The sequence below is a fragment of the Raphanus sativus genome, unplaced genomic scaffold (genome assembly GCF_000801105.2).
Source record: "Raphanus sativus cultivar WK10039 unplaced genomic scaffold, ASM80110v3 Scaffold1333, whole genome shotgun sequence".
NCBI classification, from domain to species: Eukaryota; Viridiplantae; Streptophyta; class Magnoliopsida; order Brassicales; family Brassicaceae; genus Raphanus; species Raphanus sativus.
The window spans coordinates 4940-23011 of NW_026616645.1; the positions used below are offsets into that span (position 1 = coordinate 4940).

Consider the following 18072-nt stretch of genomic DNA (forward strand, 5'->3'; position numbering starts at 1 on the left):
CAAAGCCCTAATTTTACTATCTCTAGGTCATAACCGGCACTGATTAAGACTATGTAAGTTTGGATTCTCGTTTGCATGTGCTTAAATACAAGTACAACATCATTAATTTTTATTGGCTATTAGAAGATAACAGACGTGAGCCTTTTTTGCATTCATGCGCATCATTATTTGCGCATCTGATAGCCCTATTTTGGGCTTATTTTCTTACTAACCATATTGTGAATTAAAATAAAATATTCATTCAAACATAAAGAAATTAACATCTATTATCCTTTGTTCTGATTATCCTTTATTTGCCAAGTAGCCAGTGATAAAGAGAATGAATCAATGATGTTGACGTTTGGAAGTATGGCAAGGAGTGAAACAAAATTATCTCATATCACACTACAAGAAAAATGCTCATTGTTAGCGCGGGTTATATGCTATGTTAGCGTTTTGATAGCTCATTCACGACTGCTGTGTATACGGCAGCCATCATAGGTACCCCCTCTACAATAACGTTTTTCTTTGATGCTACGAAATGTTCATTTACGATAGCATTAATTAGCTGATGTTATTAATGAATCTACGGCACGGTTATTTTTTTTACAAATTGATTATGATACGTATTGCGTGCCATGGTATCGACTTCTATAATAGCAGTAGCTTATTTTGGTAATTGCTGTGGTTAAGTGCTATACTAAAGGTTTTAGTAGCTTAGAAATATTATGATAATTTACATTATATGAAATTATTAATGCTATGATTTACAAGCATAACTGTTTTTTTAGCTATTGTTATTTTGTGTAGAAGCTATGAATTTGCATTTTCGAAAATTTGTAATAAAAAAAAGCATAAACTTCAAAACAAAGTAACATTTCATAAAATAAGTTTCACATACATAAGTCATTACACATAAGTGTTACTGATGCAGTTCTAAAACACAAACCAAAGTCATGCATAAGCAATAATATCATACATCAAGTTCATTAGCGTAGCTTAAACACTAGCTAATTCTGGACCTAAGTTCTTCATTCCCTCAGCTTCTGCAACAATGAAAACTCTGATCAGTTATGTAATTACATATGCAGGTTTAAACAAACAAAACATAATACTTACAGCAGCTTAAAATATGACCAATTTATCAATTGGCCATGCAATTGATGAACCGTGTGCATCTTTCAAACACTCTATTTCATCAGATTTCCTTCAAACTTCTGCATCATCTACGAGCACTGCATCTACCCACACTTTAGCTGCTTTCGGACCCAACCGCACAAAGTGGACCATTTGAGTTGGGTCTGTTGAATGGATACGACCTTCAGCAACAACTTGTTTCCTCTCACCAATGTCCATCAATTTGCATTTCTGATTCTATTTCATTGTCTGAGATCCATGCTTAAGCTGACACTTTACAATATCCATGCACACAATTCAGAACACAAATATTAAGATGACCTGATGATTGAATATATAAGTTAAAAATTACCTGATCAGTTGCAGGAGACTCCTCAGTATGAATTGATGTTGTTGCTCTTGATGTTGCACATTTTCTCCCACTTGTATCAGTAGGCGACTTAGAACCACCAGATGTAACTTTCATACCCGTAGGAGATTGTCCTCTTGTTGCTTCTGGTGGATTTTCAAAGACAACTTTGCTAGCAGGCCATGATAGAAAACAATGTAAGCAGTCCTCAAGGTATGAATGATCCATCGTAGGCCTCCATAAATATGTTCCATGCTCATGTACAACATCCAAGAATATTTTAACTGCTTTAGGTCCTAGAGGAAGTCCATTAACCAGTGCTTTTGGTTCTTTTGTCTGCCAACGTCCTTCACCAACAACTACACTATCATCAGAAAAATCCAGAAGTTTGCATTTGTTGAGAGAATTTGCTCTTGAGCCCTATCAAACACATTCAGAAAAAGAAGTTATCATAGGCGAAATAATGACCTTATTAACTATGTAACTGCAAGAATGAAAAACATTTACCAGTGGTACAATGTCTTCATGTCCAATCCCCAGACCTAGTTCCACGCATTTTTTCTTCGGCCATGCAATAATATGACCAACAGCTTCCTTAATTGTGCACATGTTACTCGCAGGTCTCCAGAGGAATGCTTCAGGTTCAGTAGCTTCATCAACAAAGACTTTAACATCATTAGGACCTAATCGACTGTCATTCACTATGTCTTCAGGGTCAGAAGAAATGATACGACCCTCAGCAACGTTTCCATCTTCATCAGCCCAGTCAATGAGAAGACACTTCTTATGTGGTATCTTGTTCACACTCTATTAAATGTTCAGTTGTAAAAGTTTAAGAGTACTGTAAAGTAGAAAAAAAATGCCATTGATCTCATATAAATTACTTACTCTTGCAGCCGAGTTTTCACTCACTTCATTGTCATCTCTCTGTAACATAAACCCAACACAGAGCTTATTATTATGTGATAAGCACATATCTTTATGTATTCTTGGAGATGTAACTAACCTGATTTTTAACTCTCGCAAGTTCAGACTGTAGCTCAGTAACCTTTTGCATGAGATCAATTTGTGTCTGTTGCATTTCTGAAATTGACTTCTGGTTGACATTGAAGCAAGCTAATTTCGTCTTACTAATATTCCTCCCCATTGCTCTCATACAACCAGGATTATCAGGTCTTAAGACCTGGATGAGTGTATTTTCATCCAGATTTTTTCCACTCTGACTACCACCCTTAACAATATCAGCTGCCTTTTTCTGTAGACCACATTACAATTAACAGAAAAAGTTATAAGATTGTCTTAATAGGAGGAACATATTATGTTATAAACTTACAATTTTCTCAGCAGCATTTGTGTTGATGGGAGTTCCATCTTTTCTTGTACGTGACCTCACCCAGACTTTTAGTCTCGACACTTCAGATTTGTCTTCAGAACTATTTTTCTGTTGCAAAATTATATGTCAACAGCCTCGTCTACAGATAAAAAAGGAAACCAAAATCTGAGATAAATATGGTTACCATCTCTTCTGCTAGTCTAACCATTCCCTTTCTACTACAAGTGTGAGGAATCTGTTTGCTTCTCCTCTCTTTGTAGCTATCACTCAGAACCTATCATTTTGTAATAATGATCTTATTAATCTAGTTAGTAATAACGATATTATTCATCTAAGAACGTGAATAATAATGTATACCTTGAATTCTTGGCTTGTTTTTAGCTTCACAAATTTGCGCCACTCAATTGGATGAACATTCTTAGGTCTGAGATTCATCCTTTGTTGGTTATTTTCAGCTTCATTGATTTGGGTAACTAGACGTGACTTGGATGATCTCCACAAGGCTCCCATCTGCTTAAGAACTGCAACCCTTTGGTGGTCCTCATCAACTTCAAACCTTGCCTGCACACGTAGTTAGCCAACCAATAATCAATAACTTGATGTCTGTTCATAAATATACATGCTGATTGTTTAGAAACTGTCACCTGGACTGATTTCCAAAGGACTGTCTTCATTTCTTCAGTAATTTTTTTCCAATTTTCAACTGTATAAGGCACGTGCTCCCTTACCAACAGACCCAAATATGAAGATAGCTTGACTGAACCAGGACCATAAGCTTCTCCCATAAAAGTGAAATCGACATGAACTCTGGTATTTGGATTTTTGGCTAGGTCTCTCATCATTGTTGGACCACGCTTTTTCTTACGGGAGGTTCCACCTTCAGCCTCCTGAGTATGTTCTATCTCTCCTTCAGGCTCGTCGCCATTATATTGCTCTGGTTGAGGCTCCTCTTCCTGTTGTTGCTCCTCCACACGTTCGTCTTCCTGTTCTTGGTCCTCCACTATTTTGACTTTTCCTATCAACTGACATTGTGTGAAACCTCTGCCCATTAACAATGAATCCTGTATATGATCTCGCTGAACAACGTGGACCATAAGCTATCCACTTAAGTGTGTCGTCATGTTCTGTAGAATCAAGAGGCACCTGTTAAAGAAATCACAAGTCATTTACCAATACAGTAGGCAGTGTATAAGAGGAGAATTGTATAATGTAATTCATCACCTTCTCTTTTAGCCAGGAAGCAAAATTCTTAGTATGCATACTCCATAACGTTGATGCATCTCGCTGACACCTTCCATCTGTGTCTTGTAAATATTGTAGATGCTCACTAGTAGCAGATCAAAATAGAAATAAATTAGAAAAATTAGTTGATTGTAAATAAAAACTATGTAATGAAAGATTAATTTCTACTTACTCTACATAAGGTTCGACCAGATCCATGTTTTGGATGATAGCAAGATGAGCAATTCTCTTTTCCGTTTCAGTGAGAGTTACTGAAGTAGCAGAGGTTGTTGGACGACCCTCTAAGACAGAATTGTTCTCATACTCTGTGTTTCTATCCTGTTTCTCTTGAACATTTGTTGTTTTCTTCAGGAACTCACTACAAAACTGGATACATTCCTCCGCAAGGTAGCACTCAGTTATGCAGCCCTCTGGTCTTGCAGGATTTCTAACAAAGTCTTTTAGGACTTTCTACCTGAATCAAATAGCAAATGTCAGTTTTGATTTTTAGTGTAACAGAATAAAAAAAAATCATATATATCTACCTTTCAAACGGGTACATCCATCTAAAGTGGACTGGTCCACCAAGCCGAGCTTCTCTTCCTAGATGGACAGTCAAATGAAGCATGATATCAAACAAACTTGGAGGAAAATATCTTTCAAACAAGCACAGAGTCTCAACAATCTCAGCTTCCATAACCAGAAGCTTCTCCATGTCAATCACTCTCTGACACAACAGATTGAAGAAAGAGCATAATCTAAAAATTGCAAGCCTCAGTCCTTTTGGCAGCAACCCTTTAAGTGCAATCGGCAGAAGTTGTTGCATCAACACATGGTAGTCATGTGATTTCAGACCAGAGACTTTACAGTCATCCAACAAGACACCTCTTGATATGTTAGAACAATATCCATCTGGCCCTTTGAAGTCAAATAAACGCCTGCAAAATATCTTCTTTTCTTGCTTGGACAAAGACCACGGTGCTGGAGGGAGATAGGTTCTTTTTCCTTGAACTCTAGGGTGCAAATCCGGCCTAATACCAAGCTCCTCCAGATCCTTACGAGCGTCAAGACCATCCTTAGATTTCCCACAGTGCAACAACGTTGAAACTAAGCTTGCAGCAACATTTCTCTCCACATGCATTACATCTAAGTGCCTCACCGGAAGTTCCTACACATGAGAAACAAAACATCATATTTAGTTAAGAAAATAATAGTGATGAGAAAAAAAAATTAAGTAAATGAAATAATAATCTAACCTCCCAATAAGGTAGCTTGAAGAATATTGACCTCTTCTTCCATCTAGATAACTCATCCTCATCTACTAGTACTTCTTCCTCTTCATCTGATATTCACTCGACATACCCTCAATATCAGACCCTAAATCAGTTGAACCTTGCATCATTTTTCTCTTACTGGCAGACCGTTTGAAATTTCCAAAATCATTGTGAAAATTTCTCAGATGCTGAGAAATATCACGCCCAGTAAGTATTCTTCCCCTTCTCCCTTGTTCTACTTTTCCATCAAACCATTTCTTCTTTCCTCTAAAACTGTGAGTTGGTGGCAGACCCTTTCTATGACCCATATACACATGCTTTCTGCTGAACTTCAACCACATGCTCTCTGTATTTTTCCACATAACGGACATCCTATTTTCCCCTTTACTTTACAGCCTGCTAGATTCCCATAAGCTGGAAAGTCGCTGATTGTCCAAAGCAGCATCCCCTTTAGTGTAAAAGCTGATCGAGTTAGAGCGTCGTATGTTACCTCTCCAATGCTCCACAGAGTGTTAAAATCGTCGATTAAGGGTTCTAAATACACATCTATGCTATTACCAGGCTGATGTGGACCAGGAATCAGCAAAGAAAGCATGATGTTCTCCTTCTTCATACACAGGTCTGGAGGTAAGTTGTAGTTAAATAGCAGAACAGGCCAGCAACTATACATCAAGTTCTTCATGTTGAATGGATTGAATCCATCTGTTGAAAGTCCCAGCCTCAGGTTCCTTGCTTCATCTGCAAACGTAGGGTATTTGGCATTCATATGATCCCATGTCACAGAATCTACAGGATGACACAGCTTTCCATCACTGTTTTTGTTGGTAAGTGCCACCTCAAATCGTTGGCCATTTCTTCAGACCGGAACATTCTCTTCAGCCTTGGTATTACAGGGAAGTAACAGAGAACTTTCTGTGGGACGCCTTTCTTCGTCTCACCCGTGTGGACATTAGTCTTCCACCTTGAAGCCTTGCATTTAGGACACTTATCGAGCTTCTTGAACCTCTTTCTGAATAGGCAGCAGTCATTGACACAGGCATGGATCTTCTCGTAGCCCATGTCAAATGATTTCAAGAACTTCTTCACGTCATAGAGTGATGTGTGCAAGACATTTTCTTCAGGTAACATGTCTGGCAAGGTCTCTAGCAAATCATTGAAGCTCTTGTCAGACCACCCATTCTGAGTCTTCAATCTGAACAACGAAACAATTGCAGATAACTTGCTATGGCTTGAACAGCTCAGATACAATGGTGTTTCAGCGTCAGCTAGCTTTGCCAAGAACTCATCTTCTTTCTTGTCCTCTCCCTCTGCCATATCAGATATATTCCCCATACCAGCTAACTCTTCATCAAAACACTCAGCAGCTCTGAACAACCCATAGATCTCATCCTTCCACTCACTTCCTTAGCTTTCATCAGCAACCTCTGCGTTTAACTCTCCATGTAGATACCAATCAGCCCGCTTCTTATAACCCTCCTCCATACCCCTAGTAACAAGATGATCAACTACCACACTTGCTGAATGTCGAACTATGTTACGGCAGTCAATACACGGACATAGAATAACATCAACCCCTCCCATTGCTGAAGTCACATCCCGGACAAATTTTGAAGCCCCTCTCTTATATCCAGGATCAACTCTGCCATTAACAATAAAAAGAAAAACAAAATTAGCCAAGTTAAGTCAGTAATCACCAAAAGAAACATGAGATATACGCTTAAGCTCATTACCTGTTTAGATGTACCCAAGCTTTGTCCATAATGTTGTGTTCGAACCTAAGTTGAAACCTTTTGTAACGAAACGAACTTATAACATAACACATAAGAGTCAGAGCATGTAATGATTTAGCAAAAATATTCAGAGCATGAAACGATACCAACCAAAGCAAAAATATTCAGAGCAAAAATATTCAGAGCATCAAAGCAACCAACATATCAAAGCAACCAAGAAATTTTTTTTAAAAAACTTCGATTTTAGCTTAACACCGACAGAGATGTAGAAATCGTGACTTCCTATACCTAAGAGATGTAGCACAGGAGTTGAATCGGAGTTGGGAGAAGCGGGGATGAAGGAGAGTGATGGAGAATCGAGGCGGAGATGGAGAACCAGAGATGGAGAATCGAGGTGGAGATGGTAATAGAGAGAGAACGAGAGAGAAGGAGATGGAGAATATTGATTTCTCTTAGGGTTTTGTCGAGAAATGGGGGAAAATGAGAGAGAAGAGAGGGAATGTGGAAGAGAGAGAGGGAAAACAGAAAAGATTAGCTACTTTTTACTAAGTATTTCGTCTAAAAGCTGTTTTTAGCTTCCCGCTTAGCAAAACTCTATCATAGCATTTATATAATGCTAACATATACTAAAAACAAATTCTCTCACCAACGACAACAGTTCGGTAAAACGTGCTATAACAATGTGCTATGAATAGCAACTTTTTGTAGTGTCAAATTATACAAGAAGACAAGATCAAATAATGATCTATCGCATAATTAAAACATAATATATAGTATAAGACAAACCTAAATATAAACAAATTAAAATATGATATATAATATACTATAATTTAAAAAATTTATAAAAATATGAATATTAACTAATTTCCTTAAACTATAAACCTGACTCTCCAATCTCAACCCACACCTTCTAAATACTAAATCATAAATACCAATCATTAAATCCTAGATCCAAATATCAAAATTTAAAAATAATACATAATATTTTATAGTATTAAAGGCTTAAAGGCTTCACTTCTTCCAATTTTCTTAACCAAAACCATAATGCATTTCTTACAATATATATTCTCAAGCATGTCCAAGAAAATTTCTCCTTAAAAGTTTACATTTTCTTCCTAAAATAAACCAGGTTAATGCTTCTCCATAATTTTGATGTAGAGAAAGGTAGGTTCAAACTTTGAATGAATCCTACAAATTAACTTTGTGGCATGAAATTGGATTATTTTACTTATGCAAAAGTTTTCTGATCTGTGTATTGTTTAATTTGAATCTCACACGTACATGATGAGTTATATAAAAGACGTTCATTGATCAAAGACCGAGTAAAAGTGAAAACACTGAATTTCTATGAAAATATGATCAACTCGGCAATAAAAAGGTGAACTATGAAACCCCTAGCTCTTATGATGTAAAGCACGTGTTTGTGAATATCTCTCATTGTCCTCAGCCATCTCCTTTTATAGTCGATTACTTTCATTTTTTTCTCTAGTCGGCGTAACCTCTGACCGCCTTTTGTCCAAGACTCCAAGTGGGTCGAGTTTAGTTTACTTTGAGCCTTGTCTGAGGAATATAGTTCATCTTCAACAATATTTTTCCCCTGTTCATTGTGATAGACAAAGTTGATCTCAATGTTCTAAAAGTAAAAAACTCGAATCTGTCTTTGAAAATGGTAGCTGACTTTCATCTTAGCGTATTGTTAAACCTCAACATAGTTAATCATAAACCATTACAGATCCATTTTTTAAATTACCCTCACCATTGAAATCGTAAACCGGACTCCAGTTTATTCTAAAATGTAGATTTTCTCTCAAGCTCCCTATAGTCGGGCTATAGATTAACGTAATTCAAAATCTCTGATGAAGTATCATTAAAAACATAATTTCGTATATGAATTTTTTTTCCGTTGGTTGTTGGTTGTAGCTCATTTTTCTTGCTAAAAACAGCTTCCTACTGCATTCATTTGAGCGATTGAATCATCTTTCTGTAAAGAAGGCTCTCTTTTGGTGCCAATAATGACATATCCCAATTTCTAGGGAGGCTTACTTGGCAACTTGAGAGGAAATTTCGAAACTTTTTTCTTTCTTTGTTCCACTTTTTTGGAAAAGAATACACTTTTTTTTTGGTAGACTTATTTTTCAATTTAAGAAAAATGATGAAAATTCTACATTTAGATGAAATACAAAAATATTCTATTGATTTTCAAGAGGGAGAAGCGCATGGGAGCCTTTATCAATACTATTAAAACAGAAGACCCTTTTTTGAGGTGACCTCCTGTTTCACAAGTATTTACCATCATGTGCCACTGAGTTAATTTTAGGCTATTGTTTTTATTTAATATTTTTATTCTTTTACTAAAATCGCTGCTTTTATTTTTTGAGAAATCGTTGCCTTTGTTTAAATGCAATAATTACATGACACTGCCATTTATATTTAATCAATTATTTTCTCATTAATCGTTCTTGATATATATGTAAAATCTTCAAAAAAATAACTATTAATACATGTTTTTCCCAATCGAACAAGTTCAGTGCTTTTGACGATCATCTAATTATTTTTCACAGACATATTATTTCTTCACGTAGATTTTTATGTCCATTAAATTTCACGCATTCATATATACATTTTAATCTATACTATCAAATACAGTGACATTTTATAATCCAACCCGTAACTCTAAAGTTTTATTACGGTTCCGAGGTAATTCTATTTAAAAAATTCAATAAATTCATAAGAAATTGAAAACCGTTGATGAACATTAATAGTAATCAAAGATGATAATTGTGTACTACAGTTCATAGCATATTTATTCTAAATATATATATATATATATATATATTACTGATTTTAAAATGAAAATTGCTGATTTTTCTCCCTAACAATATTAACCAAATATGATTAACAATATTTTAAATTTTGGCTACTAAAAAAAAATTGTGTAACCGTTTTAGAATATCCATATCCCAAATCACATTTATAACAAACTAAAAGAGCATATTTGCATATACCAAAAAAGTAAATAATATCTTAGCAGATATATTTCTCTTTTTTTCAGTTTCAAAATTATCATTTCAATTTTTCATAACGAATCCAAAGAGAATATACTCCTAATTATACCAAAACTCGGTTCGCAAGGCATATCTTTATAAATATCTTTAAACGAAAATCTTTAATATCCATGTATCCTCTTTAAACCTATTTATTTTGCTATATATACTATCTAAGCGACACATTCAATCTAAACTAAAGCACACAACTTAAGCAAACAAAATAAATGCTACACCAAAGTTATCATATACATGTCCGATATCAAGCTTTACAAAACTGAATGGTGGATCGCAGTGAAAGTTGTTCACACCAGATAACAATTCAGTGAACAATTTGGTGAGACATTGGAACTCATTTTCTCTGACAAGAAGGTAAACGATTTTGAGCTGCTTTACGTATGTAATATACAATATTTATGGCGTTTTTGTACCTTACCATTATTGACTTATTAACTCTGTTTTTCATCATTGCAAAGGATCAAAAAATCATGCATCATGCAAAAAACTACTTGCTTAGTTTGGGCAGGGACTTCCATGTGGGTGATTGGAAAAACAGAGAATTATTTCCACTAAGTGCAGCAGCTGGTGGATACTAACCTACCACTCACGTTATAAAATGGGGTTTATGAAGTTCACCTCCATTACTCCATATAAATTCAGTAATATGGTATGTTTATGGATTTACTGCAGCTTTAAACTATATTGAATGGAATTCTAAACAATTTTTTCTGATTGGTAAGTTCTTAAAGACGTGTTTGTATTACATTTTTGTGATTATTCATTAATATGTGTTTCTGTTGTATATAGATGTTGTGGAACAAGCCATAGATATTGTAGAAAAAAGCCATTAAACGTAAGTAACCACCTTCTTTTAAAAAAAAACGAAACCACCTTCTACAGCCGCTTATAAACTCCTATTTTATAGGCTATGTATAAGGCAACAAATAAAAAATATCGAACTCATATTTGGTACATAAATATACGGAATTTAAATTTATGATCTACAAAGTATATTTTTGGAAATAAATTTAAGATTACTAAAACTATTTAAGTTAATATTATTATGGAATTATTATTTATAAAAATATATACTTATGAAGAGACCAGTTATAGTCAATATGTGACCTCACAACCCATCCATACATAGTGTTATTTGCTTAATTGTTACTCTAATGGTGAAAATGATAAGAATTTAGTTTAACGGGTTTTAAATAGGTTATTAAAAAAATTATTTACTAAATGTGATTTTACTTGAAGTTAGTGAAGAACATATCAACCCATTTGTAAATATATTTAACAAAATATATTAAAATTATTTTTTTAAGACATTTTTCAAAAAAAAAAACGGTTTTCGGTGCGGGTTAGATTTAATATTGGTTTTTGGATATAACACTTTTAAGAACCGTTCGAGTATATATGTCTACGGAATTTAAATTTATGATCTACAAAGTATATTTTTGGAAGTAAATTTAAGATTACTAAAACTATTTAAGTTAATATTATTATGGAATTATTATTTATAAAAATATATACTTATGAAGAGACCAGTTATAGTCAATATGTGACCTCACAACCCATCCATACATAGTGTTATTTGCTTAATTGTTACTCTAATGGTGAAATGATAAGAATTTATTTAACGGATTTTAAATAGGTTATTAAAAAAAAATATTTACTAAATGTGATTTTACTTGAAGTTAGTGAAGAACATATCAACCCATTTGTAAATATATATAACAAAATATATTAAAATTATTTTTTTAAGACATTTTTCAAAAAAAAAACGGTTTTCGGTGCGGGTTAGATTTAATATTGGTTTTTGGATATAACACTTTTAAGAACCGTTCGAGTATATATGTCAAGTCTAACAGAGCACGAGACTTTGATTTTCGAGTCGATTCCGAATCGGATTCTTTGGGTACGAAACATTCTTAACTAATTATGTTAGGAAACTACTAAAAAAATATAATATGTTGCAAACTTTAAAAATAAATTATTAAAATAATCTCTTATATGCATATGACACCAATATATAGTTATACAACTTGACATATTTAATATATTTACCAAAAATTTACTAAATTAAATTAATATTAAACACAAATATGATTAAGAAAATAACACAAATATAAAATTAAATTTCTCAAAAAAATTAAAACAAAAAATATACCCGCCCTCTCAAAGGGCGGGTTAGAATCTAGTATTATCTTAAGAGAAGTTACGAATGATCTTTTTTTTATACGAATGATCTTTTTAAAATGCTAAATTATGTAGTATGTTTTGTGTCCTTTTTCTCTAATATGTGAGATTTTTTTTTTTAAAAAGTTCAACTACCTAAAATTGGTTGTTTGGTATCCATACAACACGTACATATTAATTTGTAGATGGAATTTATTTAGGTTGAACCACTTCATTTGAAGAATCAATTAGTTACAAAGAAAATTAGTTGAGTATTATGAAATGAGAGAAGTGTTGCTGTGAAAGTTGTGTATTTCTCATTAGCTCTTGCCACTTATATATAGTGGTTGTCACATAAGGTTTTACATCAATGGAGAATCTACACAATGAATACATTTTGACTACATTCAATACAATATCAAGACTTGGTCAAAGCTCGTAAATGCTTCGGTTGAATGGGTCTTCATCTTGACAAGTCTCGGGCGGAATGTAGACGGATCGAATAGACGGGTCGGATGTAAACCTCCTTGGTCTTGGTTATAGGCAATCCACACAAACCATACTATGGTTTATAACACTCCCCCTTGGATGCCATAACATATGAGTTCATAATATGCTTAATGTTGCCTCATTAAAACCTTACTAGGAAAACCCATTGGGATAAAACCATAGTTAAGGAAAAAGAGTACAACACATACTACTCCCCCTGATGTGAACATCACTTGCTGAATAGATGTTCATGGATTCTTACTTGAACAATCTTGTATTGTTCGGACATATCATGTCTCTTAGAATCCTGATGGTACTTTAGAAAATGTACCACTTTGATATCGACCACTTTAGTACTTTAGATAAAATGTACTATTTTATACTCTGGTCGTTTTGATTATGGTCCTTGACCAAATCACTCTTATATGCCTTTCCATAATATTAGCTGGCTAGTACTTTAGATCCTATAATATGGATCATCATTATATCAAGTATGAGCTACTTAGCTCTCTAGGACTTATGGATATGCCTTAGCTTTATGAGTATAATATTATTTGCCATAAACAACTTTAAACATAGGTCATGTCGGTTAGATCATGATCCTTATTTACATATGTCCATAGATGATCTATGATTGATCTGAGACATTGGCAATCTTAGTGTGCCGGCAATCCGTACACATATATATATATATGGACGATTGGACTGATCTAGGCCGGACACGGTCATGACATAGAATTGATCTAATTGATCCTCAAATTTATGTCTAATGACATCCATGATCTACAGCTTTATCATGGACCAAATCTTATAATATGGTCGGACCCGTTGGGTCGCATATGGACGCATAATGCGGTCCTATACCTTTTGTTCAAAGATGAACTTTGATCTTATAGCTTATCTTTATGATAGCTTATTCATTCATACCACAGCTTGGTTGGTTCATGCTGAGAATTTTGACCAACCATAAGTATTACCAAATTTGGCTAATTGGTGGTGATGGTCTATAACCTTTCTAAGGTTTGATGAATAACCATTTAACCTATCTTAGGCTGGTTAGTATATCACAAGAAATTTAAAAATTCCTCTATGGACTGATTTGAATTGTTCTTATAGAACTTTTTCATTTGCTTACATGTAGCAATTTAATTCAGTCCATGGACAGCTTTAGGAAAATGCTGTTCTTCTTTTCTCATCTTATGATTCTGAGCTCAGTATATTTTGGTAAACCTTTTAGGTACCAATAATATTATCATCATCCAGTGAGTCATATATAACATACTACATCTTTTGAATTTCTTCCAGACATTATATGTAGTGACATATGTAGTAGTATCCACCACTTTGGATTATATAGACCTCCCTTGGTCTGTCTCACGATTTATCCTTCTTTCAGGATTTATTTATTCACTGGGCATCATATGGCGTTTACATATTCATGGCCAATTCAATACACCTTTATCTGTCACTTTTAGAAACCCCACGTTTCTTTCTTTATTCATTATTATGAGTACTCTTGCGTGGGTTCATGATCCTCGATTCATTATTCATGTGCTACATATTCGCGCTTTTTCTTATGAATGTATTGTGTCGACACATTTATATATATATGGTTTCCTTCCAGACATCAAATAATTCATTGAGATCTCATCATTATCAATGCCTTCAGTACCATGAGGCCCGGCGTCCCGAACCCCAAGTGTTGATACTGATGGCATAGCCATTTCGGCCTTGTCTGGAAAGTCTATGACCTCGGTTTCTTTTTGCACCTTTCTTTAATTTCCGAGGTTCCTTTTGGAACATATATTCGGTCTTATATTAGACTCTGTAGCAACTTGGTTGTGTCTTTAAGACATCAAATCCGTGTGGTGCTAAGCTGGGATGACATAGTCATTCTTTCTCGGGTCAAGGTGTCTGGCATTTTATTTTGCTATCATTGTAGCATATGGACGTCTATAAATCTTTTCTAGTCCGAGGATCTTTGCCAAGACAATGATGGTTGATACCATTCTTTACCAGCTTACTACTTCTCCTTTCAAATGTTGGATATTGGGATTCATAAACCCTATGTAATCCTTGTTCCTTGGCCTATGATTAAATCACCCATTTTGGCTCAAGGTTTCTTTTAAACTTATGGAGAAAGTATATTCATAATATATATCCAACATATATTCCCAATCCTCCTTATGAGATTCTAAGATCATATGATCTTTAGATGGCACATATATTTGTGGTGAATTCATTCATAATATCTTAATTCATAATATCTTAATATGATATATGTCTGGACTCATGACCCGTATTAATCTGAGGTGGGAATATTTATTATCACTTATATGGCCTGATATAATATCTATGGCCTGATGCAAGTTAATATTTTATAACTCATGATGTCCCCAAGCATATGGACTTTTAGATTTTGAACCTTATAGGTAATGGTCATATCCTCATAAATTCAACCAATATGTAATATGGTTGTGGATCATGTTTCACGGATTTTAGTATGGTCATGTATCATGGGATTTGTCCTCACTCCCCCTCATGAACATACTCTAATTCGTGGTGCTTGGGACAATAAATTCCCTTGTGCATAGATATAAATTGCACAAACGTGAGATTTTATGGGATAGCTTTTGTGCCTTTTTTAAATCTTTGCATCATAATTCAGATGGCTAAGTATGGTAATGCCATCTAAGTGATAATTTTCGTGGGTCAATCAAACATGATTATAATTGCCCTGGCTATTTGCCTAATATCATATTGATCTCTAGATCAATAGAGAATGTAGTCTCGACCACTTAGGCGATTTTAATTTAGGTATTTTTATCCCTTTTTTGCCCATTGTTGGAAACCATATTTTCTTCTTAATTCAATGGGTCTTACAGGGTGAATATAATGCCTTTTAGGCAATGCCTTGGTCGGACCTCATTTCCTTTCTTTCAAGGAATGTCCAAATGAGTTCAAGAGTATTTTATGCATCATAATAGAGCCTGGATGGCCGAGCATGTCGTGCCATATGTTAAAGGTTTCTCTGAACTCTTTGGAAAGTGATTTGGGGTATTAACCCACAATCATATTTATCTTGGCTTAATGAAGGCCTATAGATATACTAGGTATAGTCTCTAGGACTTTCCTTTGGCCTTGGGCATTTTCATAAATCATAAGGAATCCTTTTTTTCCTTTGCCCATAGTTTCAATATATAGACCATTCATATTAATGTCTTTCAAACTTTGATAAATTCCACTTTGATTTATGGGGAATGTAATGCATCAGAGATTTTTCAGATGTGTGCCTTTAGGCATCATGAGGTTGGACTAGCCATGACCTTGAAAAATATTTTTTGTCTCTTAAATTAATGTGGCTTGGTCCACTATAGAGAACAAAGACAAAATAAAATGATGTCGAAATCTAATTGGCCTTTTTAAGGCAATATGAAGTCTCGTATTCAAGTTGATCATCATTCTTATGGTCGAAATCATTCGCACCATCTAGATGGACCCAATGGGTCATAGAGTTTTATCCCTTTATGCTCTCCTGGTAGAGTTCAATAAGGTGTTTGTGAGTTCTACATTGGTTGGCCCAATGGTTGTTCAGCCCACACCGATGGCAATCAAATTTTGTCGAGGCATGGGTTTTTAAAATCGGACTTATACCCACGGCTAGGTTGATAACCTTGGCCTCGGCCTCGACTATGGAGTGACTGTGGGTGATATTCATGCACACGCTTGCCATCTTCCATGGCCTTTTACATGGCCATGGTTTGACTCTTTCATATGGCTCTTTGGCCGTATATGCCTTAGGAAATGCCTTAAAATCCAGGAGGCCTCATCTCACTATTCCTCATGAGTAACTCATTGTTTTACTTAGCAAGCAACAAACAAGAGATTAAATTTGCATATGTGGAGGAACCCATTTCTCGGTATTATTGCCGAAGCAAAGCATTGCTTGTGGAATGTAGAGAATTTCTTCTCCAACATGTCAGCATATGTGATAGTCTCTCCACACAGTTTCAACTATGAGACTATCATGAATAGAGCCGAGTTATACTCATCCACAGACTTATAGTCTTGGGTCTTTAGGTCCCTCAAATCATATAGGGCCTTTGGTAATAGCACCGTACAATGGTGATCATATATGGATTTCAATTTTTATCCAAAGGTCCAGAGGATTCTCAATAGTGAGATATTGATCATTGAGACTTTCAGTAAGGTGATGGCGTATGATTAAGAAAATCGCCTTGTATCTATCTCAAAAGTGAGAAATTTAGATTTCAAGATGATTTTCAACATCTGAATATTTAACATTGCTTTCAAGCATCAAGAATTTATATAAGCAATAGAAGCCTTAATTTATATGATTTAATTTATATGATTTAATAATGATTTAATAAGGCTTCCCCCAAATCATTTAATATATTTGCTTTAAGCATTTCTAGTATGACAATGATCAATTGATCACTGCATCTAGTGATCCTTTTAATTATAATTCATATTTGGATTGATTAGATATATGTACATAATTTCATATAGGGTTTCCAAGCCCTTTAGAATTTTGAATAAGGATCGATCATTATTTTAAATGAGATCAAGCAATATGGATGAAAATTAATCACAATGGTCGAATGATAAATGCATGGCTCAAGAACTAATCGGATGTATGTTCTGTCCTAAGCATTGGACCGAAAATAATATGAATGTGATTCTTAATGCATGAGGATATTTGGTTTTCAAAGATCATAAAATAATAATTGATTCCTTCCCCCCTTTACCGGGTAAACCAAGACAAGAAAATTTATAATTTTCAGGAAATGTCTAAACCAAATTCAATCAGATTTTAAATCAATTGGTTTCAAGGAAGGTTTATATTTTAATAAAGACAAGCATGCTTAGTTCTTAATAAAACTATATGACAAGAAGATGCATGGAAATGATCAGTTCATGATATGTGAATGATCTAACAATTTACTTATCCATGTTTGATCGGTTTAAACAGGTTTATAATTTCAATCAAAGCAATCATGCTAAGTTTAAATGAAAACCGATTTGGTCTAATTATATGCAAGCAGAGAGAATCATTTAGATGCAAGCAATATGAAACAATTTAATTTATATGAACTATTATCAGGATTTTCAATGATATGCAAACATAAAATCAGTCTTAGCAATATGACAATTATGTATGGTCAGATTTTTAAACAATATGACAATTGCATTCAAAGTTGGTTCAAGATGATTCAAGATGATTCAAATATGCTATCAAGTATGCAACAAGATTACTATATAATTTAATCATCAATTTCAAGCATGGTAAAAGATCAAGATTAACTATCAACTTATG

General features: G+C 34.3%; 1 long non-coding RNA gene across 1 annotated transcript; it reads left to right on the forward strand.

The window, feature by feature from the left end:
- The first annotated feature begins 10095 nt into the window (after positions 1–10095).
- LOC130504058 (uncharacterized) lies at positions 10096–10952 on the forward strand. Its single transcript, XR_008941108.1, has 3 exons — positions 10096–10439; positions 10544–10734; positions 10875–10952. It is a non-coding gene; the product is annotated as an uncharacterized LOC130504058 (long non-coding RNA).
- The last annotated feature ends 7120 nt before the right edge of the window (positions 10953–18072 follow it).